Source organism: Ursus maritimus, unplaced genomic scaffold, assembly GCF_017311325.1.
Source record: "Ursus maritimus isolate PB19 unplaced genomic scaffold, ASM1731132v1 scaffold_12, whole genome shotgun sequence".
Lineage (NCBI taxonomy): Eukaryota > Metazoa > Chordata > Mammalia > Carnivora > Ursidae > Ursus > Ursus maritimus.
Window position 1 is genome coordinate 31,449,632 of NW_024423564.1, and position 27,734 is coordinate 31,477,365.

The window sequence follows — 27,734 nt, forward strand, 5'->3', positions numbered from 1 at the left end:
CTTGGTGTTGGCATGAAAATGGCGTGAAAATCTCACACGTGTTTTCACTTTCCCAGCCACTGGTTGAGTGCAGAGGACTCCAAGGACCTGGCTGAGTGCAGAATAATGAGGTCTGAGGAGCCCGATCACTGGATGATGGCATGAAGCTGAGGCCCTTGCTGCCAACCTGGACTGTCATGAGGGCAAGAAGTAACATTGTACTGTGTTAAGCCTCTGAGGTTTGGGAGTTTTTTTAACAGCTGTTAGCCTACCCTGACTAACACCAGAACTGTTGCCATTTTAAAGGTGCCAACATCTCATTTTGAGAGCTTTAGCACATTTTAATTGTTGGTATACACATGAGTGTTAGTCATTATTAATGAGTCATTAAAGAAGTCCTTGCACTTAGAAAATCTTTATTTGCAGTGAGGATGTATTTGAAAGCAATAGCACGATTTTCAAAAAAATGATTTATCCTCAGATTTATGCTTACTTGAACTAGGTCTGAAAAATTATTCCAAGTTATGTATTCTGTCTACCCTGGGTTCTCAGTCTGAGTTGACCTGCCATAGGCCAAGTTTCAGCACAGTCTTGTCCCATCTTGGACTTCTGGGAACTGGAATGGGTGATGATGTGTTCTTGTTGCTCACCTTTAATTGGCTCCTGAAAACACCTGTTTCTGATGGGAAGCTGTCAGGTATATTTTGAGAAGCCCATTATTGATAAACCTTTGATCGACTATTACAGTTAAAGAAAAATGTCTGCCTTCCTCCAAATGCAGAGTTTGGAATTAAACTTGGAGAACTGGTTGGAAAATTAGTGTTGTAAGCATGAGGTTGATACTGTGAGCACTGTTTGATACATTTGAGTTTAAATTCTATCAGGATTTTAAATTCTATCTAGAAAAGGACAAGTTTGAATATCTATTACAATGGCTTTTCCGTACACATAACCTAAAATCCAAAGATATTATTGTGACCTACAGGGTACTACTTATTCCAGCTTCCTGCTATTTCCCTACCTGCCTCGCGCTGCTTTCCCTGCTGTTCCTGCAGCACTCTGCATGTGCTCCCTGATCAGGCTCTCTGCCTCTGATTCACCCACATGCTCACATGGCTTCTTCTTTGACTTCATCCTGATCTGAGGTCTCCCTGTCCATATGACAACTAAAAATTGTAGTTCCCGTCATTGCCTGTCCCCCTGCCCTAATTTGTTTTTCTTCATAGCATTTATCGTTAACCAACATGAAGCTACCTAGATGTTTGTTTCTTTGTTGATGGTCTAGTTTCTCCCACTAGAATGTAAGGTCCTACTAGAATGTAATGTTTCCTTCACTGCTGCATCTCCAGCACCAAGCACTGTGTCTGAGACATGGTAGGAGCTAGGCAAATATTCGTTGTATAAATGAGTAAATGGATGAATGAAGGGTTATGGTCATCTGATTTCTCAAAACAATCTTATCCGACCTTAGGAAAGACTAATTGTTCTTTTCTCACAATATAAAATACCATGACGGTAGCCAACCTAGGTAGGCTTTGAGCATCAGAAATTTTGGAAAATTTGAAAAAAAAAAACGCTCTTGGCTCCAATTCCCCCTACACCCTCCTCTCCATCCCCTACTGCTTCTTTCATATTTTATTTATTTATTCAATAAACATTCAGTAAATATATATTGAGCATCATTTCTTCCCTAACCTACTGAGGAAAAAAGCTCCACCTCTCTGCTGATATTATATGTAGTGGAAATACTATCTTGAGTAAGACAGGATGCCTTCAAAGGAGAAAAAACCCATCGGCTGTTGTTGCTCAAAACTTTCCGGGGTCCCAAAGGGAGGGAAAAACACAGGCTCTGTCTGCATTTGTTACTATCCAATTTGTAGCCATGGAATCTATTGGTTTTCACATTTCCATATTTTTGAGGCACATTAACAACCATAAGGAAATACAGTAAATGTGAAAGCAGTTAGCTGTGTGTCAATAGAAAGTCGGCTTCGAAAATGCTTCCTGCCGCACCGATTCACAGAGTGCTGACCTACATGATTTCATAAACTCGGTTACCCGCTCGCAAAGTTATCTGGTGCTTAAAATGTAATAAGAGTTAGAGGCTTTTTTCTTTGTTTTCACTGTGAAAAACTGTGTTTCCTTTAGAGGAGCTCACAATTTATAGACTGAAAATATATAAAAGAATTATGTGTCAACAAAATGATGTTTAAGGTTTTAAATCATCCTAACAGTCAGCCCTGAGACTTCCTCACTAGACATCTCAGAGACTTTATGAAAGTTTTATTCTACAATTCCCTGCTTGCCTTTACTCGTAGCTGCTTCTTCCAGCTATTCATATAGTTTGAAAAATAGAGTTTATATGCTTTAAGTTGCAAGGCATTTAGAATTTTCATAATCTCTTTATTGTGGCTGAAGCAGTCAAAAAAATGAAGTCTACTGTTGATAATATTTCACTGTGCTTTTACTAGATTAACTGGAGCAAGAAGCTGGAACTTGTGGCATTTTTTAAATACTCTATTTTTAAGGAAGCTTTTATTAGGAGCAAGGTATAGGGTAATTAAATTAGTTTCAAAATACTTGGTAAAGATCCAGGAGCAGGGTGATAATGAACCTTTATAAAGAACAAATGCTGAAAATAAGATTCTTAAGAACACGCATTTTTGTTTTGTACCTTTCATAGAATGCAGCAATGTACTAAGCACTTAGTAGGTGATCATTAAGTCCTTGTTTAAATTAATCTATAAAAGTGTAATCAAGAACTATACATAGTTCGAGTGCCTGCATGGCTCAGTGGGTTGAACATCGGACTCTTGGTTTCCACTCGGGTCATGATCTCAGGCGTCTGAGATCGATCTCCCCATCAGGCTCCATGCTCAGCAGGGAGTCTGCTTGGGATTCTCTCCCTCTCCCTCTGCCTCTCTCTGCTCCTGCTTGCTCTCTCTCTCTCAAATAAATAAATAAATCTTTTTTAAAAAGAACTGTACATAGCATCAAATTTCAGGGTCCATATTTTACAAGATAGAGAGGAGTGTGGAATAACTTCCCTTGCATAATTATCAGTTAAAAAAAAAGTATCTGTAAATAATTGATGTTTTATAGTTAACCTATAAACTAACATAGTTAACCTAAGCTTATTGGCAGCAGATCTCCATCACCTGCCTCCTATACCCTTTCTTATTGGGTTCCTCATTTACGGATTTCCATAGCTATTCTATTTAGTGTTTACTATGCTCCAGATACTATATCTGCTCCTTTTTTTTTTTTTTTAAGATCTTGTTTATTTGAGAGAGAGAGAGAGAGAGAGAGAGAACACGCACAGGGGGAGCGGCAGAGGGAGAAGCAGGCTCCCTGATCAGTAGGCAGCCCGACATGGGGCTCGATCCCAGGACCCCGAGATCATGACCTGAGCCGAAGTCAGACACGTAACCGACTGAGCCACATAGGTGCCCCCTATATCTGTTCTTTTACCCTTAGGAAGCTTATAGTCTAGGGGTAAAGACCAATGAGGAAAGAGGAAAATTCAGTGCTGTTTTAATTGGGCTCTTACTTACTAGAACTAAGATTCATCCCATTCTTTCTTCATGTGTTAGAGAGGTTAGTATAGAGATTATTATTAGAATATAAGCACACAATAACCCAGGGAAAGCTGAGCCTCCTGACATCAGAAAATGCAAGAATTGAAGGTAGTTCTGCATCCTGGTGGCTCTGGGATTTCAGTGGTTTCCGAGCAGGAGGTCAGAGTCCTCAATATAGTCTCTTGACTTCTCTGTCTCTTACCCTTCTGCTTACTTGTGGTTTCTGCTCTTTTAAAACTTTTTCTTGCGAGGGACCAGTCTTGATTTTTCTCTACATAATGGGCTTTCAGAATTTGCCCGTGCTTCTAACTTTTTTTATTTCTTAGTTCAAAAGACTTACAAACATGATAGAATTGGTCCAGGTCATGTTTTTCAGAGCAACCATGGCTGCCCTTTGACACTCTGTGCCTACCCCTGATTTCATCAACTGCAACAAGGGGGTAAAAGTCACATGGTAAGAACAGGTCTAAGAACTGTATGTTCATCAAAGGCTGCGGGAGGAGGCATAGAACAGGCACTGTGTTGATGTGCCTACTTCAAATTTATCCTTGAAAGTGCTAGGATGTGATGGTACACAGAATTCCCTAGGGTTACGGAATTGGACCACTTGGCCAAGTCTGAGAGAAGTCAGAGCATACGCTGTAGGAAAGATGACACTTAAGCAGTGTCAGTAAGGTTTAGTCAGAGTTAGCTAGTTGAAGGAGTGGGAAGCTGTGTTAGGCAGAGAACACTGCATGAGAATGGAATAGAGGCAGGAAGAAATGTGTTTCAGGGACTGAACCACATAGAGTTTAATCTTCCTGAACCTGGAATAGCTAAGCCCAGGATGGTGGGAGGTAAGAATAGAGCAGACAGGACCTGCTTGGAATGCATGGCAAAAGTAATGGGAACTGTTGTCTTATGCAGGGAAATGGCAAGGTCACATATACATTTTAGATATTTCATTCTGAGGGCAGATGGAAGATGTATATGAACATGCAGGACTGGAGGCAGAGGCACAAGGTAGGAGGATAATTCGGGTAAGAAATTTAAAGAATGCCAACTGGAAAATGCAAGTAGAAGTAAGAGGAGGTAATATATTGCAGAAATATTACTTGAGTAAAATCAAGTCTACTTAGTAACTAGTTAAGATGTGGTGGGTGATAGAGAAAAGCCCATGCTTCAGTTTGACAAAGTTGGTGGATGGTGGTGTCATAGTTGAGATGAGTAAGAAATAAAGGAGACTAGCTCTGGGGGAAGGGTGTTGGGAGAGAGGTGAGACAGAAGGAGCTGATATGTTGCAGGTACAGAAGAAGTAAATGACTGAGAATAAGAGGGAGAGAAGTAGTATTTTAGTCAAGGAAGTGGTCCATCCAGCTTTTCTTCGTATCACTGAAAGTACATTGGGAAGTTGACGAGGTGGGGCAAATATGAAAGATAATATGAAAGAAATTAACAATTCATCCAAAAAGAGATGTAGATTCATTCTCTTAGTCACAGATGACCACACCCGAGAACCACATGCTCCCAACCTAAGACCTTGCTGGATCTCCAGGTGAAATCCATTCCTTTTGATCCTGATGACGTAGTAGGAAGGTTTTCATTAAACTAACAGGAAAGTGTAGTTGGGGACACTAGGCCCTTCCTTCGAACAGATACCCACACTGTGGTGTACTCTAGTAAATAATTTAGAAGACAAAATTTGCTTACTGCCTGCAAATGAATTTGATGAATTGAAGAATTACTTAGGACAATGAGGTAAGTGGGAAACATTGAGGTTAGTAAACAAAAGAAGAAAAAAGTCAAACTACCAAAAGAATAGAATACATGATTGGTTTACTTTAGATGAGAATGACAGAAAAAAGATGGGTCATAGTGAACTATGGATTGAAGAGGATTCAACAATGTAAAAAAGCAAGTGTGATATTAAAATATATAAATCAATCATAATATTGAAAGATCTAAATAGAAGAATACATATAAGAACAAGCAGAGATTCATCTTCCTGGGAAGTCAGATTCCTAATCGAATACTGTATCTGTTAAAGTTCTTTGATTCTTAGTGACAGAAGCAGACACTGAATATGATTTAGGATGATTTCAATTATAAATAATAGAAAACCAAATCAAAATGGCTTCAACAAGAAAGGGAATCTTCTGCTTCATATAACTAAAAAGTTCAAGTTTCAGACCTCTTTAAGGATGTGGTTTCTTTGTTTTCGTCACAGTTATCACAGTGTTGGCCTCATCCCGGGACTAATTCTTCTTGTGATGGGAAGATAGTTCCTAGTACTGATACAACTAGGTCTTTATGCTTCACATCCAATGAGAAAGAACAAGTTTTAAGATAATTCCCACAGAAGAGAGAGGTAACCTCGTTCCCAGAATTCCTAACAAACATGTCTTATATTTGGCCCACATTCAGTTATGGCCCATTTCTGAACCGTTTGCTGTGGCCAAAGGGAGGAGATGTGATAATTAGCTTGAGTCCATCAAAATCCACCCTTAGAGAGAAAGATGAAGTGAATTCCACATCAAATCCATGGCTGGGATGTCCAGGCCCTGTTAGGAAGAAGCAAGGGGGCACGTGGGAGGTAAAACCAGCCAATATCTACCACAGTATGAAGCAGGAAAGGATGTTTTGGGGAAGCCTGGAGGGTAACTCGGCATGATGCTTCAGCTTCCTGAGGGAAAGGCTAGAGAATCCACCTCGGACAGATGACAGCAACTAGGTCAGCTCCTGGAGCCTAGGGACCTAGGACCAGCTAACAGTTATTTCAGAGCATGCTGCCAGAATGAACCGCTGGATTGTTTTTAGCCTCTTGTTTTACTCTGCATACAGTTCAAACCACACTAGGGAGAGTTGGCCAAGCTTGGTTGATGAGCTCACAACTCAGCTAAGAGAGGTCAGAGAACCTTGACTGCTGGTCTCAAGAAAACCGTTCATAACTGAGGAGAGAGAATTATTTCTGAGGACACTGAGGTTGTTTTCTAAAGAAAGGCAGAAAGGAATCTGAATTGCCCCAAACGATTGTCCACTACAAGTATTATATTCCAAATATAAAAGGGGTATAACGAACTTAGAATGAAGAATTAAGTAAAGAAGATAATTATAGGACAAACACTTTTGGACAGAAAATATGCTATAATAACAAATTTTTATGGAGTACCTAATGTATGCAATGTGCTCTATTGATATGATGATCTGTATGATATCCTTTCTACCCTTCTGGACAATACAGTGAATTTTAGAGCTAGGAGGAAAGAACTTAAAGTTCATGCAATCTGACATCTTATTTTTAAGGTAAAGAGAACAAGGTAAAGAAAGGTCAAATCGTGAATTTTGACACAGCATTATTCTAAACTATCTGCTGTCTTTCTCTGATGCTTTATCTACCTGCTTAGTTCTGCAATGGTCATAAACAAAATAAACTTCAGAGAAAGGACCCAGAATTATCTAAGCTCGGAGATAAGACTGAGAAGAGATTGGAATGTCTTCTCTGTCATCAAAAAGGGCAGGTCAGAACCCATTGTTAAGACTCTAGTTGTTCAAAGTCACTTTAAAACAAGAGTCACTAGTTGGAGGAACAAGAACATTTGCTCCAAGGTCTTTCAGTAGACACATGGTGGCTGTGAAGGCTGTATGCTTGGAACTTCTTTCCTGAGGACTAAAAAAAAAGCTAAATTAAAGATAAAATAAGTACATATGACTTCCATATAGTTGTACCCCCAAACAGAAGAGGGTGAGAGGGGCAGGGTCTCTGACTTTTAAAGGTGCCTTCTGCTCCTCAGATTCGGCAGCTTTGGGCTCCTAATTTGCAATTTAGTTTGAGAAATGTTTTCTTTCATATGCTCCTTTTAATCTGTTTGCTACTGTAGTACATTTAAACATCAGCAGATGGGGCCCTTGGTTCCTTTGAAGAATGTCAGGCTTGAATTTTGTTAATGTCTGTGGTCCATATGAATTTTTCTTGTTGTTTTACAGCATGTTAAATTTGCACACTCTTTATAGTTCACAAACCTTTATTTAATCAGGAAAAAGAAAACTCACTAATGACAAGAAATTCCTTTTTTCCCTCTTCCACTGTTCTATAGGGATAAGTTAGATCTGTTTACAAATGGAAAATGAATATAACGTAATACCCAGACAACAGCATCTTTGAAAGGACAGGAAAAGTCAGTGTCAAAATTAATCTGTTGTCCGTAAGTCGGGAAGCTGTGTGGGAGGCTTTCACTGCATGGGACCACAGGTGACAGGTCGCATCCAAGTTACCTTCATTCTGGATTACTTTCTTTTTTGCTTTCCTGAATTTCATTTTGTGAAGGCATTGTGTGAACCGGCTGGTTTTGAGCACTCACCAATGATCATCATTTTTTTTTAAGTGACGTTTGTTGATAGTCCGTAAAGAGAACAACGGGTCATCTGGTCCTTGCATCTGTTCCAGTGGGTAAGTTGCCGCTTTTTCAACATGAGATCCTTTCCCAGGAAAAATGGGACAGCCCTTTGAGGAAGGAGTGTAGTTTGCAGGGCAGAAGAGATGGCAGCATTCAGTCCTCCTGGAGTCCTCACTTAATTTTCTGCCTGGCTTTTTAACCGGAACTTGCTCTGAGAATTAATCACTGTTCCTCTTGTGTCCCCCAAAATGGGATGACCCAGAATTTTATTTTTGGCCAAGTACTGTGAGATATCCAGAGCAAAAATGTTTCCTATGTGTGAAGCTTCATTATGTAAATACTTATTTCAATGGGCTTACTGCATCTCCGATTAGTATGATTTAATTGATAGATTGAAGGCATCCTCCTTTGTGTAATTAATATTTGTGTTGTAAATAAGCTCTTATGCTTGGACAGATCTTAATAGCAGATTCAAAACCCAGTTTAAGAAGACTAAGGGTATATCCCTGATGGAAGAGATAAGATTGGGCCTCCTTTTTGTCATTATTCTGAGTTTAAACAAATAGGTCTGTTTTCCAACGTGACTGACACCTCTTAAGAACTGATATTTTAGCTGGAAAGACTGCCTATATATTTTAAGGTACATTACAGATCACGCTCGTTTCCAAATTCAAGTCTTAAATAGCTCATAAATCGGTGAGGATGAAGTGTCTTCATTGATAATATTCTCTATATTTTTATAAATTTGCAACCTAATGTGGCAAATTGGGATGCAGTTTGCAGATTTAGGGTTTACAGAGTTTACACTGATGAGACTAATGTATTACTTCTGGGTAGAGATGATGTTTGCCTGTGGTTCGCCTGAAGCCAGTTTTAGGGAGGAATTGTTCAGTTCTCCTCTCCTTTTGTGCTGACATGCTAAGTGATATATACGGAAATTGTGTGCACTCCTTGTGCCCCAGTCTGAAGAACTGCTTGTGGGCAAATTTCATTAGTACTTGATTAGTACTTGTGCTAATTAAGCCAGGCACAATTTTGCCTCCAGTCCTAGTATGATGAGTTAAGGCTGGACTGAAAATGTGGCCCTCAATGCATATGTTGGAAGCCCATAAAGCCCATATAATCCCATAGAGAATTCTCACTCGACTCCCCCATTAAGAGGCTGAAAAAGTGGAACAGAGCCCTCCGTTTCCAGTGCAATTTGAGTTCACCCAGATATGTGATATGCTAATGTTTAGATTAAGCAGATGGCAAGGAAGGCAGTTGTTAGTTGAGGATTGTTTTCCCCTTTCTGCATATTATTTTCAAACAAACAGCTTAAGAGGTAAGTTACTCTACCTCCTCCCTTCGCTTCCTCTTGAATTAAAAAAAAAAGTTAGAAACCCTTGGTTATATTATTATCATCCTCTGTGGCCAAGTGTGCCCATCTTATTCAGGATATGGTTTAAGAGTGGTTTCCACTGCTTCGTGAGTTTTCTGCTAATTTTATCATTGCAAAAAAAGGGAGATAGGGCTTGGCTGAAGCAAAGAAAGGAGAGGAGGTGAATTTGGAAACAAAAGCTGCTTGGAACAGAAGAACAGATGTTATGCCTCCATGTCCTTGTCTAATTTCTCCTCAGGGCTTGGCAGCGCCGGCCCCGATTCTCGATTCTCCTGCTTTTCTGTGGTCCTCCTCCTCCTCCACCTCCTGCCTTCTCCCAGAGCTTTTCCCCCATACTACTTCCCTTGCAATTTTGGAGTTTTCCACGTGAGGTTTTTTTTTTTTTTTTTACATACATTATGATGTGGCATCTTGAGTCACTTTATTAAAAAACCTTCAGTAACCTTCAGAATTCCTCTGAGCTTGCTCAGCCTCTCACAAATGAAAAGGTGGAGTTTTAAGTATCAGGTTTATCATTTATAGAACCATAAAATTTTAGAGCCAGGACCAGATATCATTTCATCTCACTCCGTTTATATTTTTAGTAAGAGATTTTCAAGGCTCTGGAGTAGCGGGAAAAGATAGAGGTAGGAGCGCAAGGGGCAGAGATAGAGGCAGAGAGGTGAAGAAGTTTTAGGAAGTTTTGGGTTTTTTGGTTTGTTATTAATGCATTTCCTTTGGGGATTTCTCCAGAGACTGCAAAAAATATTTAACTGCTCTTCAGTTATGTTTGAGTACTAGGCTGACCTGTCTTTGAACACAACTCCTTGCTTCTGTAGGCTTCAGGGCCAGTTGGTTCAACTGGGTTAAGTGAACAAATTTGCAAAACCTGCCCTCACTTGTACTTATCTTCCTTCTCCTTCTCTTACTTGGGAAAGTATCCCTCCTTTCAGCCAAGACCAGGACCCTCGCTGCTGTCTGGATGTTACTGCCCTTCCTGCATTCTCAAGAACATTAGTTACCTCCTGCCCTTTTCTGCTTTGTCAATTTGTCCTTCTCTGTTAGATTATTCCCCTTGGCCTACAAAACTCAGCATGCATGATGCCCAGACCATGCATTTCCCTTCTGGTGTCCTCTCCATTTTGATTCTTGAGTGTTTTTGTCTTCTCCATTTTCTTACCTCCTATTTACTCTAACCCATTCCAGTATGGCTTCAGAGCCCTTTAATTCATTGGAACTATTCTTGATGAGGCAATAAAATTTCTTGCTAATGACAGATCTGGCTCATATTTTTCTGTTTTCATCTTGTCTTTTCAGCAGCTGCTTGCGCAGTAGAGCAAGGCCCCAGACCCTCTTGAGGAACTTCTCTCTGAGTGTCCATGATGCCACATTCTCCTGTTTTCTTCCCACCCCTCTGGCTCTTTTATCTCATTCTCCCTTTTGGTCAGAAACTAATGTCTATTTTATTCAGTGAACAAATTCCATATAAGGCGTAATACTGAGTCTAGTATATTGTAGGCTCTCAAAAAATATTTGTTGACTGAGTAGATTCGATAGTTTCAGTTTAATGAGCATCACGATTTTTGCGGTAGAGATGAGCTGTGGTATGGTATATGGTAGCCACTAGCCGTAGGTCATTATTTAAATTTAAATTAATTGAAGTTAAAAATTAAAGTTAAATAAAGTTAAAAAATTCCATTCTTCAGTCATACTGAACAGATTTCAAGTGCTCAATGGCCACCTGTGACTAGTGACTACCATACTGGACAGTGCAGATTTTTAGAACATTTTCATCATTGCTGGAAGTTCTATTGGCTCATACTGTTCTAGAAAGTTTATTTTTATTTTGTTTTTTAAAAAGATTTTATTTATTTATTTGACAGAGAGAGAGGCAGCTAGAGAGAGAACACAGGCAGGGGGAGAGGGAGAGGGAGAAGCAGGCTCCTGCCGAGCAGAGAGCCCGTTGTGGGCCCCGATCCCAGAATGCTGGGATCATGACCTGAGGCAAAGGCAGAGGCTTAACGACTGAGCCACCCAGGCGCTCTAGTTCTAGAAAGTTTAAATTCAAGTGCAGTTTTGGAGCCTGGGCCATGTGAGTCATAAGGTCATGGAGAAATGGGCAAGAGACTGGATGATTCTACAGTACTATAAAAACACACAGGATAAATGCTCAACTAGGACAATGAGATATTTTAACCATAATGAAGCAATGGAGTGTAGTGTACTAGTTAAATGCATGAGATTGGTTATGGACAGATTTGACCTAGTCCTACTATACCATTTAACAGCTGTATGTCAAGAGCAAAGGTTCCACCCATTTTGCTCCTCTGTATCTCAGTTGTCTTACCTATCAAATAGGGTTAATAGTGGTACTTTTCTCATAGGGTTGTTGTAGAGATTGAAGAGATTGATATCCATGAAGTATTTAGTATTGTTCCTGGCACAAAGGGAGAGCTCAGTAAGTGACAGCTATTCTTCTTGGCCGTTGTTGCACATCTTCAGGATGAAGGCACCTGTTCACACATCTGGTCTTCTATTCCATCAGTGCTCTTGAACCTTGGTGTCTTTTTTTTTTTTTTTTCTGTAAATAACATACTAGCAGTGAGTAAGGGGTCACACATACTAGGCAGATATGTCAGGAGAACAGGATTAGATATGAGAGAGTCTTGAAGAGTACAATTCACCTGGCAAAGTTTGGTACAGAATGAGTGGGATCTTCTAAGACGATGTATTTTCAGCTTGGATCCCTGTATCCACCGTGGCCACAGCTCGGAAGGTTGGTTGGAGTAGCTTCCTCCAGGAAGCTCCTACATGCTCCTCCCTGAATTACAGGGTCAGATAGTTGTTCTCTTTGGGCTGACAGCTCAAGGAAATGCTATTGTTTTTCCCCAGTTGGGAGAGTGCCTAATGGAACAACAGCCATCATAGCTTTGCCAGTGCTCCTCTAGTGGATCTTATGAGTTTCTCTATGAAGGTGTTGTCCAATCAGTTCCCTGTAACATGTCTATAACTACCCACAATTTTCAGTTTCATTGCAAGGATGCTGGAGAGTTAACTAACCCGTCGTCGCGGGGCCTGACAGTCTCTGAAGAAGCACTTCTGCAAGTACTTGTCACTTGTAGTTTCACATTTCTGACTCACTGTGCCCCATAAGCATGAATCCAGAAATTCCTTTAGGAAGGATATACATTTCACAAATTTTAGAATAGGTCTGATTATCATTCGTAGTCTCAGATTTTGATTTTCTTTTTATTAGAGACTTGCTCAGCCCAGGTCAGCAGTAGTTTCTGTGAAGGGAATTGGTTTGCCAAGTTTAAACATAGAAAGTGGCTCTGACACACCTGTTTAGGGATTACTGATTTCACAAGTGCAGTAATTTGAGCAAATCACATGTGAAACACTTTTTTTTTTTTAAACATCCATTAGTAGCAAGAGCCCGACTGCCTCTATCTCTACCCTCCATAGCACCAGACCCAGCTGCTATTAGTAGATTCCACTAATGAGCTGCTTCATCTTCAAAAGTTCTTACGGTCAGCTTTTTATAAATCAAAGTGTTTTAATTCAATTTGATATCTACTGGAAACAGAAGATTGACTCAATTTTGCATTTTTTTGTTTTGTTCAGATATGACTAAAAATGACCAATTTCCGTATTTCTAGCATTCCCATTATCTTCCTGATCTCTGTGCCTGCTTAGTTCACTAGGTTAGGACTTGAAACCCATTGGTTTCAACGCCAGCCCATGGCCCCGTGAACCCCTGTAACCTACCTGATGGCACTGTCACAAGGGGGACAGCTAAACATCTGTAGATCATGGCAAACCTTATCTGAAACACAGCTCAGAACTCGCCCTTCTCAAGGTGGGTTATCCTTTATAAATAACAGTATACTCTCTAGGCTTTAACTGCACAAAATTGGGGTTACAAATGAAATTACAGCCAGAATGTTTAACTGGGCACCACAAAAGATGGTTTTCTAAGTGAAAAAAGATTAACTAGTAAACCCTGTCTCTTTCCTGTGATAATTCCATCAATACTCACCTCTTAAAAATATGAAAGGTAATTTTATGATTTGACGTATATGGAATGCTCTTTATATAGACCTGGGAGGTTAAAAAGAGAAAATGTTTCCCTCTCTATTGCTGAAATAGCCAATGAAAGAGAAAGAAGACTGACCAACAGCAGCCAGCTTCCTATGGGGAATATATTAAATACCCCCATAATGAGAATGTTAGTTCCAGGAACAAAGAGTTAGTTCATGTAAATGATTATTACTTTGTTGTCTCACTTGATTTTTTTTTTTTTTTTGCTTCCACAGTTATTTTTTTGTATTTTTCTTTGAGCCACTGTTTCCGTCCTTACCAACTATTTACAATTTCTTTCAAGTGAGATCAAATGGGATTGCACTTCCTGTTTCATGGGGGTTGGCTCCGCCATTGAAAATTATGAGTGCCAAGCAGAGAAAATCGGGTAACTAAAGGGAGATTTCTCTCTTTAGAAGGAAAAGCTGCATTTTAGTTGAAAAGGAAAGACAATGCAGCTGTTTTGAGTAGCTTACATCTTTAGAAATGCTAATGAATGTGATTGAATTTCACTGAAAGTGGGGCTGAACAGTTCAAGTCAAAAAGAAAAAGGAGTTTTGAGGAACTAGTTTCATTTAGAGACAAAGATCTTATTTACAGTAACTTTATCCTAAGATCTCCATTTGCAGTGCTCCTAATTTAAAAATACAGAGCCAAAGCGAAAATGTTCACCTAAGATTTTGGCTCTTATCAGTTTTTTCTTAATGTCTTTTTTGGGAAAAGCATTGTTCTCCAATAATAATAAGTTCAGGAAATTTGGTGTCAGATTTTGCTAGCCCTTCCTCATTTAATTGAATAGGGCTTGTGAAATGAAGAAACAATGCAGGCAGGCAAAAGGAGACACTTGCCCCTGGTGAAGAGCTGGTGGTAATGCTGAAGGGAACCTTGAGAGCAGTGGAGCTGTGTAATTACCTAGGATTACGGTTGTAATTCTTCATTATACATGGATTTTTAAGGATAACAATCGATCTATCCATCTAGGCAACAAGCTCTCCATTTTGTAGGGATTTGGAGGGAAGTCTTAGATATTGTTAAATAACAATAATTCAACTGAGTAAAATTGAAGATCTCATTGGCTTTATTCAACCATTCATGAATTGGGCAGCATCCCATCTAGCAAGTGGAAAGGAGCTCCACCAAGCTGTGGAAAAGGAAAGGATTTTAAAAACAGAAAGGAGGTGGAAAAAGGAAACTATTAGCAAAGAGTGCATTGTTTCCAGCAAGGTCCCTTCCTAAGGAATGGAAGGGGTCTACTGGGGAGATTATTTCACTAGTGTTGACAAGGTAATTCTATGTCGACTTGTTAAAGTTTGCATTCCTTGGGGGTTGAAACTGCAGTTAGTTTGGGTATTCAGTCTTATTTCTGGACTCGGGGTTTAGCACAAGAACCCCATTTTGGGCCTGCTGTCTCCTTTTTAACAATATCTACAAATGGTAAACTTCGTCTGTTACGCATTGTTAGGCTTTCTACAGAGAACAAGCTCATGGCTGGGTGGTAATGAAGCATCCAAAGTCAAAGACGGCAGGAAAGGCGGAAAGTAGGAAACTGCAGACATCCTGATCTTAACATAACTCAGGCCCATCTTCCTGACCTCTGGCCCGTGTTTCTCTTCCAGTCATGCTTTCTTTGTCTTTTTCTCCATCTTTTCCATTACCTGAATTAGTTCAGAGTCAGTAAAATAAAATGTTGAAATAAAGAATTTGGAGGCGTCGTTTGTATCTATCTGCCCCTATCATGGTCTGGATTTTGCCTGTCTTTGGTGTTTGGACACTGATGGAACCCTGATACTTAGAACAGTGCCTGGCCCTCAATAAATATTTGTGAAGGAAAGCAGAAGAAATCTTGCTGGTAATTTGCTATTTCACTTTGATGCTACCATTAGGATCTAGTTGGAGTACTATAGCTAGGGACGCTTGGTTTTGAGCAGGATGACATGGCCTCCTTGTGCTGACACATGATAAAAGCTCAGTAAATACTGAAGGAAAGAAGGAAGAATGGGAGGAAGGTTACAGTCAGCTTCAAGCAGGTTGACATCAATCTATTTGTTTAGGTGATAACTTCAGAAAAACAGCTGAAATACTGTGAATGAACCTGCTCTTACACCCTCAACGTTAAGTATGTAAAATGCTCCCTGCATTTTGGACAAATGCATTTCTTAAAAATAAGTATAGCTTTGCTTTATCTGCTTTGAATGGTAGGGCTGCAACTGTCTCTCTGATTATACAAGCATTTTGGCTTTTGGTAGCACTGTGGTGTTATGTATAGTTGTGTTAAAAGATGAGAATATTGATGAAGATCCTTAGAAGAATGCCTGAGGGTAGGTAGAAATATTTAAATGGAAATATTTGTCTATATTTTGCTGAAACTTAATCTGAGTAGATTTAAACTTAAATCTACATGTAATGGGTTTTGGGAATGTAGATTTCCTGCCTATGAGAAGTGATTTCCTCTGGACCCAAGAAACTTTTTTATTTCTTTGTCCATTCATTCATTCACTGAACAAACATAGGAGAGTCTTCTCAGTATAAAACACATTGTGATAGACCAAAGGAGAGAAGGAATGAATCCAGAATGATTTTCACTGTCTTTCAAAATGCACTATTTTATACTCCATCTGAAAATCCCTGAGGTCTCTTAGACTCTGCTATGATCAGGCCTGGTTATTTTCATCAACAACTCTGATGGTGGAATTGAGAACATGTGCTCGAAAGATCATGTGAGGTCTAGTTGAGTGAACTTGAAGTTGGAATGTTTTAGGTACTAAAAGAGTTTTGGAGAGCATATTTAGAGTTCTATATGCCCTTGACAAAATGAAGACACGGGGGAGGTAGAGAAGGTACAAATCAGTGAAAAAAGTAGCCACCTGGTGGGGGCAGTTAAGCATCTGCCTTTGGCTCAGGTCATGATCCTGGGGTCCTGGGATCGAGCCCCAAGTCGGGTTCCCTGCTCAGCAGGGAGCCGGCTTCTCCCTCTCCTCCCCACTCATGCTCTCTCTTGCTATCTCTGTCTGTCTGTCTGTCTCTCTCTCTCAAATAAATAAATAAAATCTTAAGGAAAAAAAACAAAAGTAGGCACCTGGGAAACGAATAGGCCTAGGCACTGGTTGCCTATGTCTCTGTGTGGATCTGATTGGAAAGGTCCACTAGGCAAAGCAGGTGGGCACTTCAGCAAGTCTGCCGGTGTGGCAGAACAAGAACAGAGAAATTTCAGAATAACCTTCTTTAACAGAGAGTGGCAGGGCAGGGCGTCTATGAAGAGAAATGCCTTGGGTAGGGTCCGGGATGGGTCTTTTCCTTTCAAGGGCAAACTTACAAGGATAAACTGTGAAGAATTTAAAGTGGAGTTCTCATCCGATGCAGGAGAACAAAATACAAAGCTACCAATACATTGCAAGAATCTTCTTGGTGTGTTAAAAAGTTTTTGGCTTTCATGCCTGCTTACAGTAATTTATTCATATCGACTTTTTGACCAGATTGATTTAATAGAAAGGTGAAGAGAGGATTGAAAACAGCAGGAATGTTGCACTGAAAGAGTTTTGGAGAAAGAAACCCCTGATTCCAGAAATAAATGTTATTCAGCCAGGAGAAACATGTTGAAGTTAGGCATGAAAAATAGCCAACTTCTCTTTGTCTCTAGTGATGGTAATAGGGGCCGTTGTACTATGCGAAGGTAAAATTGAGCAGTTAGAGATGTTGGGTTGAGGGTCCCTGAAGAGATTATGGCATCCCGTCTCCAGTTGCCTTTAAGGACACAACTCTTGCTTAGGTATTGCTTTACCCAGGACACAGAAGCACACGCCTGCTGTCTTGTGGGCATTCTTTACAACCCTGTGATTTTTGTGAATTAAGCTTGTTGGAAAACCACATCAGAAACCAGAGATAACTGAGCTTGAATAACAACGTGAGAGAAAGGCAAGGTCAAGAGCCCAAACACTAGAATCTGACAGCAGGAGCTAAGGGTCTGTCTGATGGGCCTACTGTGATGCTAGTGACCACACGGGCACACTCACCCGCGTGAGGTTCTGGTGTGACAAAACCTCATTGGCCGGAAGGCAAACAAGAGTATGTTTGCATAACAACCACATCTACATTTGATCTTTATGTCCAAGACAGTCAAGGGAAATGCACCAGCATTTGCTTCTATCGTTAGATTTGAGCAGGACCTGCTTATCCTCTATAAGCCCAACCTGACAGTTCTCCCTGGTTTTGTTGTATTCAGCTGCTTTTGGAAAGCTCCTTTGGTGTTTGGAGCTGCTGCCAACCTTTTTCAATATAAATTAAAAGTCACAAGGCTTTGCCACTTCTCTGCATGTGTTAAAGAGTTGCAAAAAGCCATTCTGAGTTCACTTTCCTTAAAGAGTCCTTTTTATTATTCACATCGAAGCTGTCAATTCAAAAAGGCTTGTTATAAATGGATTAATTTATGGCAAGATTGTTGATTGACAGGAAAAAGTTTGTTATGTATGGATTTGACATCACAACCATGCATAGCCAATTTTCCCACTAACAGCTTCTTTATGGAAGAATTCTTCCAGCCACATTGCATAAACAGCTGTTGGAAACACCTTTGCATCGATCATTTGTAATAGTTTATTAAAGTGGTACCTGGCAACATGTCTATATAGTTAAAGGCTTGCTCATTACCAAACCCCATTTTTCAGGAGTTTATTACTCAAGCTTTTCAAATCGTATCAAACTCAAACCTCACATGTGAGCACTCACTCTAGGCATTGTTTCTTTTGTTAGTGAAGGTTCCAAAGCAGTGGCCTCACTTCTTACGAAGTGGCATGGACTGTGATTGATTGGTTCTGCTTCACATTTTTGGAAAAAGGCGGTGTTTTTATAATCTTTTTTTTTTCTGAAAATGAGTTTTTGAATGCTTATATCTTTTCTAAAAATAAATATTTATTAAAAAAAGAGATGTCCTAAGAGATGACCTTTACAATTTTTTAGTTTATACTTTTGTCGCATATTTGGAAGCTTATCTTGATCATTTAGATGCTTGCTATTTCCCACCTCTGTTCTTTGCTATTCTCCTTTCCTTGCAAAACAAAATCCTTCTTAACTGGCTTTCGCCTTTGTCTTTGAGTTGAAGGACAGCTCTCCTTCCTTAAAGGTTGTACTGAATAGCAGGTAAGAAGATGGGCTTATTATTGAGATGCCAGCTCTTTTTTACATGCCATGTGAGTACAGGCAAGTTATTTTGCCTATGCAATCCCTGTTTCTGTTTCCTCATCTAAAAAATAGGGATAATAATAGTACCAAGTTTTTAGGTTTGTTTTAAGATCTAAATAAGCTAATATGCGTAAAGAGCTTTAACGTGTTTGGCACATAGGGAGAGATTCATAGCTGGCTGCTGCTTCCCTACGGATGTAGAGCAAGGTAGAATGAGTAGCTGATGCTAATTCTCCTGCATCCTTGGAATGCCTTCTAGCCTTCTTCTGGGGTCAGGACACATTTTCTTACAAATATTGATATCCCTTAGCTCCTCCATAGGATATTGGCAGCTCTTTTTGGCAGCTTCAGTGGCAGTGATGCCTCCTGCCCCAAACCTGGTATACACTGGAGCTTCCTCACAGGGGGTAGAGGAGGAAGGTGCATAATGAACTGTGATACTCCATTAGCCTGGATAAGCCCCAGAGCATACGAAGAGCTAAAGGAGCCAGCTGGCTCCCCAGTAAGCCCTGGTTCTGCCAAGACCCACTGATTGCTGATGAGGAAGCAAAGAGGAAGCCCTGGTGCTGGGAGGAATGAGAAGGGCATTTCCCCCCAAGACTAGAAAGTTATTGGCTTAAGCAAATTGTGAGGATTAAATGAACTAATGAATGCTTTGAAATCCATTGGGAAAGATTTTATTAAAATCCATTGTATTAGTTTGTCATTTTTTCATCTCTTGGGTATAGGCCTTTGAATAGGGTGGGAGCAAATGTCTTGGTTTTAGATTTGCTTTTAGACTTCCTGAACTGACTTCCAGATCATACTCATACAGTGCATACAAAGCTCTGTGCTAGGCTTCCTCCAAAATGATCAGACATCCACAGCTGGATCCTTAAAAAAAAAAAAAAAGGAGAAGCTGATACCACAAATGTGCTGGTGTAAAAAAATCATGTAGAGTTTATTTCTCTTCTTTCCCTTTTCTTTCCTTTTTCTTTTTTTTTTCTTTTTCTTTTTCTTTTCTCTTTCTTTCTTTCTTTCTTTCTTTCTTTCTTTCTTTCTTTCTTCTTCTTTTTTTTTTTAAGTTTATTAAGAATGAAAAGACCTCTGCAGCTTGGCTTTACTTGTTATTTTCCCAGATATTTGAAAGAAGATATTCACAGGCAAAAAAAGTAACTTTTTCCAGCCAAAAGGCAGCATTTTTCCTTCTGTCCTCACAAAAGTGTTGCTATGTGTGTCAGTTATAGAGAATACATCACCCTCTTTTCCTTAGAAAATGCTCCTTTTGCTGCCGGTGAAAAAATAAAAATCCCCCTACTAGGCATACAAATTCTCATGGGAGTATGGTTTTGTTCCTGAAATATATTACAAAGTAGAAATTGAAAATGTCATGATATATTTTCAGAATTATCAAAAATGCTCAGGTGAAGACGTAGGCAGTTTTTGGAATCACTATGAAAACCATACGCAGTATTGCAATGTCCAAAATCATGACTTTGAATACTCTTGCTTTAGTGCATGCACCTGAGAATTTTTTTCCCTTATTTTATTTTCATGAGAATCAAACTTCAAACAAATAGAACTAATCAAACCAGACAGTTCTCATCCATTGCTTCAGTATAGGCAGTAAAAACAGCTGAGGGATCTTATTGAGAAGTACCAGTAATTCATGAGCTCTGCTATCTTGATACTATTTGGTGATCTGCTTACCTGTGATGTCATTCACCACAGTGACAAAAGGCAGGAAAATCAATGTGCTTTGACTTTATTCCAAAAAGCACTCAGGAAATACTAAATTTTTTGAGATGACTAAATTTTTGAGGTGAAGATCGGCATTTTTCGAAGACAGAAGTGTACCCCTATGATTCTAGCAATACCACCATCTTTTGAATCCCACCCAGACATATTGGGAGGAAAATCATAGCTAATCAGAATATTCATCAATTTCGTACCCTTTACCTTGGTGGATGGTCCAGTGTTTAAGCAATTGCTGATGGAATCCACCAGTAAGAGGTCATCTCAAAGTCTTCTGCTGAGTGAAATCATTGCATTTGTGATTTTGGGGCGCATTCCATTTTCATGACTATTTGAGGATATCCCAAAAGGCAGCACAGGGAGGTATTTGGACCAGGAATGATTGACAGTGTCTGTAAGTACTTATTATGTCAAGGCTTCAGCTCGTCGATTGATGGGAAATGATGTATAATAAATTAGAATGATCACACATCATTTCCCATCGATTGAAATGCCAAATCCTTGACGGAGTAATGAGTTATGGCCAATACCACTCACTGTCTTAGGGGGAGATTGATTGCATATCCTTTCATCGATGTGATCAAACAACTAAGAAATCCTAAGTACACATCTAGCTCCCCAGTTTTACCCTCGTTCCAGTGCAGAGCATGAAGTTAGTGTTGCCTCAGTGAGCATTGCACAATGCCATGTGGGCATTGGAGCAAGGGCGTTCTTCATCATCTGATGCAGTGAGAGCCTCACTCCCTGCAGAAATACAGATGCATCCTAAGTGCAGAGAGACTCAATGAAGCACTATTAGCCATCCTAGCTACAACAAAACAAAATAGGAAGGCTCCCAGGTCTCTCCATAAAAGCAAAAAGGAGGAAGTTCACAGTAAACTCAATGGAATGGATATTTAGTATGCTCATGGGCCAGTGGGTGGGTGTTTTATCCTTTTTCTCTTGTGTCACTTATTCCCAGTATAATATGCTTTCTACATCATTCCAGTGGGTGAGACCAATTCATGTTCCTCCCCGGTAAAAAAAGCAGTTCCATCTCATCTTATAATTAAATACCAAAAATCACCAGCTGTGAAAAATTTTTGTTTATTTAGATAGCCAACCTGTCTGTTTTTTCCAGTGGAGGCGGAAGAACTGGCACAATGCATGAAATTCACATTCTTTGCTCTTCAGTCAGCATTCAATGACTATTTCTAAGGCTTTTTTGGGCTTGAAAAGTCTTCCAAGGCATTTTAGAGCTAAAATAAATAAAGGCTCGTTTAAAACTTCATTAATTCAATAAATGTTTCTTGAGCAGTCACTATGTGCAAGACATTGTGATAACCTTAAAAACATGTTATTGGGAACCAATCCAACATGAAACTTTTGTCGCAGTTAAGAAACTATAAAAAACTTTCATGCTTAGAAAATATAAACTGTTTCCCAGCTTTCTGTGTAACCTCAAGCATTGGAATTCTTCATAGTTTGAAGAAGGAAAGCCCTTTATAAGGGTAAAAAATATTGTCTGTGCTGAGAGGCATTTTGTAGTCAAATTTTGGTTATTTAGCTTTGTTTTAGAAGTCTGCAAATGTTGCTATTCTTCTTGGTCTATCCAAAAAAAACTAGGGTATAAGAAATGGGGAGTTTTTGTGTGTAAACAAACAAACAAGTAAGTAAATAAGTGAATAAATAAATAAAGTGTGTAAAAAATGTTGTCTGTCTTAACTGCTTTATATTCAAAGTATGCTTAACCTCTCCAGACCTTAGGCATTTAGTGAATAGGCTTGAATGAATAAATGAGTAAATGAGTGAATGAAGTATTTGAGATTATAAATCCTTTTCAAATGCAGGTGACTTAATCCATGTTTTTAAAAATCTCCACTTTTATAGTCACTTTTTTTCCCTTGGTAGAATTATAGTGGCCATTAGGATTATCTCCAATATGGTTACATCACATTTAGTTGTTGAACGAGGACAGGAGTAGACAAGGAAAGCAAGCAGATTTAACTGATTCCCTTTATATGCAGGCACTCTCTAGGGTGTTCTACTCATATTGCCTTATGTACAACAGCCCTGTGAAATAGGTATCTTTCTCAGTTTACAGATGTGAGGTCTGGAGAGGTTAAGTAACATTCTCAAATTTACACAAATAGTGAGCAGAATTGCTGAGAGTCCAACCAAATTCAGGTTTACTGCTGACCTATTCTTGGGAAACCAGACTCCCAGATGAGTCTCAAGTAGGCATCCAGAACACCAGAGTAGAATTATAGCTTCAGGATTCCAGTGAAAGACTCAAATAAGGTAGGGGGACATGGATAATGCAGGGTTCATCATCTTATGTCCATGTAACAGATATACAAAACCCACAAATACATCTTGAATTATTCACTGGATGAAAAAATAGACGAGATTAATGAATACCCTATGAAACTTCTTAAGCTGTCAGGAAGCTTAAACACCACGAACACAATACTTGACACTCAATACCACTTACTCATGTCAGAAAAGAATGATTGACTATTTACTTGATTCATAGTTTTATTCTGTAGTTACTATAGATGAATAATATATTCCCTGCCCTGAGCAAACAGTCTGTAAACAAGTATTTATAGGACGGCAATGTAAGTGGTAGTGGAGCTAAGTGCAAAGTGCTTTGGGAGAGTAACACATGGACCAAGTGAGATTATGTTTGGACTGGGACAGGACTGGAGGGAGTATGGAAGACCATGCAGATTAGCTTGGATTGAACACACTATGAGAGAAAGTGGAGAGGGTTCCTCTGAGAGGCAAGGAGGGAAGGATTTCAGGCAGAGGGAACAGAATGTACAAAGGCACCATGGCATATTTAGCAAACTAACTGGCATATTTAGGACACTGCAAAATATATGCTAAAATTTATGCCAGTATTTATGACTTCTTTTCTGGAAAAACATAATTAGGTTGGGTCTATTGAGCTACGATAAGCAGACTCTGATATGACACGATAATATATGTACTCATGAGAGTTATTGCACCTCCCCACACAACTGATTGAGTCACAGCTATTAATTAGCATAAAGAGAAACAGCTGAGATGATAGAATCATCTGGCTCATAGTCATTAATTTATTAGTAATTTTAAAAAGGGATTCCTTATAATGATATTTGTGTCAGGTTGTGAAGAGCACTAAGGTTTAAGATGGAGTCACTGGCAATGAAGAAGAAAAAGGCCGATTCCATTGGCTGCCTTCTCTTAATAAAACAAGTGAAATGTTCTATCAAAACACTGTCTCATGGGGCACCTGGGTGGCACAGTTGATTGAACATCTGTCTCTTGGTTTCTGCTCAGGTCATGATCTCAGGGCTGTGAGATTGAGCCCCACATTGGGCTCCATGCTCAGTGCGGAGTCGGCTTGGGATTCTCTCTCCCTCTCCTTTTGCCCCTCCCGACGTGCTCATGCATATGCACACATTCTCTCTCTCAAATAAATAAATAAATCTTTTTAAAAACCCCACTATCTCATTAGATAGCACAATATAAGGTAATAGGAAAACACCCAAGTAAAGATGATTTGTACCAAAGCAAGCTGAGACCATTCCCGTGATATCAGGATTCTCAATAGAGCATCATGGGCAGCAGTTTACTATTATGAATTCACTATCAGGCAAGTCCCTGATTCCATCCTCAGGAAATCTAACCCTGGCAGATTTGAAACACAATTTATATTTAATTGATTATTCAAGCAATCTCTAACTTTGAGCAGAGTTGAATTCTAAATGTTTATTTAAATGACTTGTTTGTATCAAAACCACATTTTCCTATAGAGAGAATGTCATGTGTGATGGTTGGGTTCAGAGGCTGTCTTTGAAGTCTTCTTGAGCACAGATCTGGAAACCAGAGGTATAAGAGTGATGGCAAATCCTATTTCAGCTACACCTCTTACACCTAACATTGTTTACACAAGAATATATATCCGAGCTCTGCTTCTGAATACTGGGAACCACTTTCTTCAGCAGTGATATCTCTCCTGGCAAAGGTCCCTTCTTAATGTGTACCCATAGTTTTCCCTTCTAAAAATAGAAGCTCATGAGATCTTCCTCTTGCTACACATTTTATATTAAGGAAAAAAAAGGTAATAACCTTCTTGGGTAGTAGGAGCTGGTTCTTCCTCCACATTTTATGTAAATGGGTTATTTGTAATCCAGAGAAAGACTGTGCTGTTATGATATTAATACACAGGATCACAATGATGTGTTTTCTACCACCTCTACTCTTGGATTAGTCTGCTATGTATTCATTCAATATAGTCTTAAAGGCAGAGATTATAATGTAACTGACAGTTGTATAGTGATTTGCAATATACGAAGTACATTCACATTTTTTCATTTAATGCCAATAATAGCCCCATAAATTAGGTGTTGTTATCCCATAATGCTAACTGAAACTCAGTGATGTGAAGTAATATATGCAAAGACCCACCACTGTTGGATGGCAGAGCTGTGTTTCAGGCAGATCTTTTGATCGTCAAGTCCAGTGCTCTGTCTATGATATCAGACTGGCATAGCAAAATTTATATTGTCAAAAGACTAAAGGTTGAACACTCAAATCAAGTTAAAGCATTTGTACCAGTCTTTCTTTTAGAAAATGGAGAATCCTCCTCAGCATTAACTTGGGGTTTCTTTGAAGTCCACCAATATTGAAACAATTGGATTTTCTGCCAAGAAACATTAAGGCTGATTTGACAAGAATGACGAGGCACTTTAAGAGTTGATTGACTGTTAGTACAAGGCTTTTAGAGCTTTCTAAAATTGCATCAACTATAAGTGAAAGAAATGGAAGTATCTACTCAGAGCTTCAAAGAAAAGCCTGTGACATGAAGAACAAATGGTAGGATGGTCAAATACGAATACATCTATCCAACATTCCTCAGATCCCATTTGGTTCTTCCACAATTTTCTATAGTCTTCACACTCAAGGACCCATTGAGATCTAAACTGATCAATGTAAAAAAATTATTTTGTGTTTATTGAAGGATTTTCAGAAGACCCATTCAGCTAAGACTCTTATTGAATGTGTTTGCATATGTGTTTGCAACTCTATCTTGGAGCTTCCTATCTAAGACAAACTTACCCTCCTGTCACCATATTGATAGGGTGAGGCAACACCAGAAACCAACTGAAAACAAAATCTTTGAAGCTTGACAGCATCTATGCTGAAATCTTCAAGGTGAGTGGTAGAAACTTCCATTATGAATCTATAGTTCTTGAGGATCCATGGTGACAAGAATGATTTCAAAATTGTTGCAATTTTAAAGAAAGAAAGATAAGGCAGATTTTTCTTTCCATGTTTGTTTCAAAGAACACATCAAACTACAATATGGATTAGTGTAACAGATTTTTCACTGTTCTCCTGTTAAAGAAAAACAAACATATTAACAAACATCTTTTATATATGGCTTTCCTTAATCTCATAAAATTCTGCCTTTAAAATAATTTTTTAAAAAAGAACTTTGTGGAATTTCCTAATCTTTACATTTGATTAATGATCATTTATTTTAGAATCTTCTCTACCGCTTTTAGCAATGAAACCCCAAAAAGAATATGTTGTCTTCTAACTCTCACATTGCTGCAATAAGATGAGGCCATTGACAAGCTGAGTGTTGGAAACAATAACCAAGTTCGGGGTTAGGGAAAATAACCAAGTAAATGGTCAACTGTTTAAATAGACCTATAGATAAGCCCACTTTGATTTCCAAATTGTATCACTTTTATGATGCTTAGACATTTGGTGATGTGAAAACAGATTTTTTTAACTGCCCTTACTGAGATAAAAAATACAATGGGTGCTTCAGGTGTAGGTGACTCATTTTATATGAATAAACATTAAGCAATTTTGACGGTTGAAATCAGTGGTGATGTTCTAGACTTTTCTAGATATTTTCCATCTTTAAGAAGATGAAGTTCACGTATTATCACCTGAGCAAGTCTAGAATCCAACTATCAATGTTCAAACTTAAATAATCTAAAAAAGTAATTGTTTCAAGTTCTGATCTAACACTCATTTGAATTTCTCTGCTATGATAGGGTGCAAATAGAGGATAGAGCAGGCTTTCTCAAAGCTGTACTATTGGCATTTGGGGTCATATAATTCTTTGTTGTGGGGGCTATCCTAGGCATTATAAGATGTTTAGCAGCATCTCTAGCTTCTACCCACTAGGTGACAGCAGCTCCTTCTCCCAAGTTGTGACAATATAAAAAATTTCTCCCAACATTGCTAAATGTTTTTTGGGTGGATAGGAAGGTAGTGAGGAGGAAGGGTTGGGCACAAAGTCATGCCTGGTTAAGAACCACTGGGGTGGAAGCATAGATTTCTAGGGTTCCACTCCTTTTTAGCTTATGTAGATATTAAATTTGAAGATGAGTGAGCTTAATGACCTGTCCTAAATCACACAACTGATTAGGAGCAGAGGTGGAACCCAAACCCAGATCTTATTATTCCTATAGTGTTCTTTCCTTTGCAATATATTATTGTTGAATATTGCTTATGGAAGGAATATTCCGCTGACCCACAGACACTAAAGTCATTACCCAACAACATCCTGAGACCATTGAGAAGATGGCCATCTGACCTGAGTCAGAAGGAACTCATTTTTTTAATGAATGAAATAGCAATACTCAAAAAGCTCTATGGGATTCAATCTTGCAGATACTTTGGGTGATGATACCAAGTAACATCAAACTACTGAGGCAGTATGTATGAAGTTGTAACCACAGTGAGATCAATCTGTGTGAGTCTCTTGCTTTCTACCACCTTATTTTAGATAGGTATTTGTTGTAAGTGTCCCAACACTTTAATGATATTTTATAACTAAAGATAGACAAAATGTACCTGGCAGGAATAATAACTAAAGATTGTGTTAACAACCCAGGACCACTCGTTAAGCCAGGAAATATGTGCTTACGCTGTGACAGTGGCTGTCATCTTGGATTGGCCCCATTAACCACCTCTGGTCCATCAAGGCAATAATGGAAGCCATTCTCTTCCTCTAACAAGAGATTGCCAAGAAAGTACACTGCTGCGCAACCAGCTGTTTGAGGAACTGAAGAGGATGAAAAGAGGGTGAAAACAGATGGGATATATTTTGCATTTCTACTTAGATATGAATATGTACATATGATATATTAGGGCATCTCTCCCACACATGTCCCTCTCTTCTTGGTACATTATGTTAACCATTTATCACTTTCATACGTCAACTTTATCCAAAAGTTATATATGCTCTTTGTTTCTTAGATTTACTCCCTTACTTACACCACTTTTTACTGAGCTATTTGGTTAAAACTTGTGAAGACATTTTATAACTTATGCTGCATTGAAGGTACTTTGTGTGGAGGGAGCGTTTGTTTGAAACAAAGCTTAAAGTGTACTGTTTGCTTCAATATAGGGAGGATTCTACATAGTTGAAAGTGTTTGGATTGTCCTGGTGCCAGATTTTTA

General features: G+C 39.0%; 1 long non-coding RNA gene across 1 annotated transcript; it reads left to right on the plus strand.

Annotated features, from left to right (window-relative positions):
• The first annotated feature begins 60 nt into the window (after window positions 1-60).
• Window positions 61-27,734, plus strand: LOC103662928. Its single transcript, XR_568595.1, has 4 exons — window positions 61-218; window positions 7,919-7,983; window positions 25,390-25,463; window positions 27,166-27,734. It is a non-coding gene; the product is annotated as an uncharacterized LOC103662928 (long non-coding RNA).